Consider the following 1,319-nt stretch of genomic DNA (forward strand, 5'->3'; position numbering starts at 1 on the left):
TGAATGCAAGTGTGTGTATGTATGTGTGTGGTGTGTATATGTGGTGTGTGCACATGTGTGTATGTGTGGTGGGTGCATGTATGTGTGTGTGTGGTGTGTATATATGTGCATGTGTGGTATATGCACATGTGTGTATGTGTGTGAGTGTGTGTATATTGTGTGTTGTGTGCACATGTGTATGTATGTGTGCATGGTGTGTTCTTCTCTATGAATCATTCCTGATTTCCATGTCCAAATACACAGTATTCACTTTCTTCTTGCAAGGCTTCTGATGCTGAAGACAGATGACATTCCTGGTCCAGAGTCCTCAGAGAAAAAAATTGCCGAGGCGAGCCACCCTGCAGCCAGCATGATGCTGATCTGAGTGGCCTGCACTGTCACCGGGAGCCCATGGTGACATCTAGGCCCCAGACTCCTGCCAAAGACCATATCTGAGTTCACGGCACTCCTGCAGCCAGGGTCTGTGTTGAGGTCATGGCTCCTGTTACTATTGAAGGCCATTGACTGTCTGGGGTCTGTGCCGTTACCTGGGGCCATGTTGGAGTCCAGGCACCATGCTGCTGCTGGACAGATGCCAATTTGAGAGGCCTGCACTGCTCTCTGGGGCCACGGTGATATCTGGGCCTAGCTGCTGCTGCTGCTGCTGCTGGCCTTGACTGGGTCTGTGGTCCTGCCACAGCTGGGATCTGTGTAGATGTCCATTGTCCGTGTTACCACAGGGGCCCATGCAAACCATGTGTTGGACCATGTGCTGAGATGTCTCCTCCCCTACGCTGGCTCAGGGAGAGCCCCCACCCCTTCACTGGAGAGCTGACCCTGACCCTCGTGGGCCCTGGGATTAGAGATCCCATGACCCTGGCATGGGGATGCTGCACCCCCAACACCTTGATAAAGCTAACCCTACCCTTTACCATGGTCATGGGAGAACTGGTTCTGTCCCTCACCTAAGGGGAGTGGTTCCTGCGGCCTGGTCAGACCAATTCAGTCACCACCCAGACATCCAGGGCTTGGCGTTGGCTCTCCCCAACATCTATCCATCTATATGACCTGCTGGAGTGTTTGAAGGGACTGGTCCTACGGAACCATAGCCACAAGATCCCCATGATTGTAGCAACTGCAAAATAGAATAGAGAAATTTTGATGAGGATACGGCTTCGATGGTGTTCCAGAAGCCAGAGGCCTTGGGCCTGACCAACAGCACACTACACAATGAACATTTGCAAGTAAAACTGCTGTACGAAAGGGTATCGTGTATGACACACAGCGGCTCCCAGTGCCGCTAAGATGAATGGAGAGAGACAATGAGAGGTAGGAAAGAC

This window comes from Microtus ochrogaster, chromosome 15 (assembly GCF_000317375.1).
Source record: "Microtus ochrogaster isolate Prairie Vole_2 chromosome 15, MicOch1.0, whole genome shotgun sequence".
NCBI lineage: Eukaryota > Metazoa > Chordata > Mammalia > Rodentia > Cricetidae > Microtus > Microtus ochrogaster.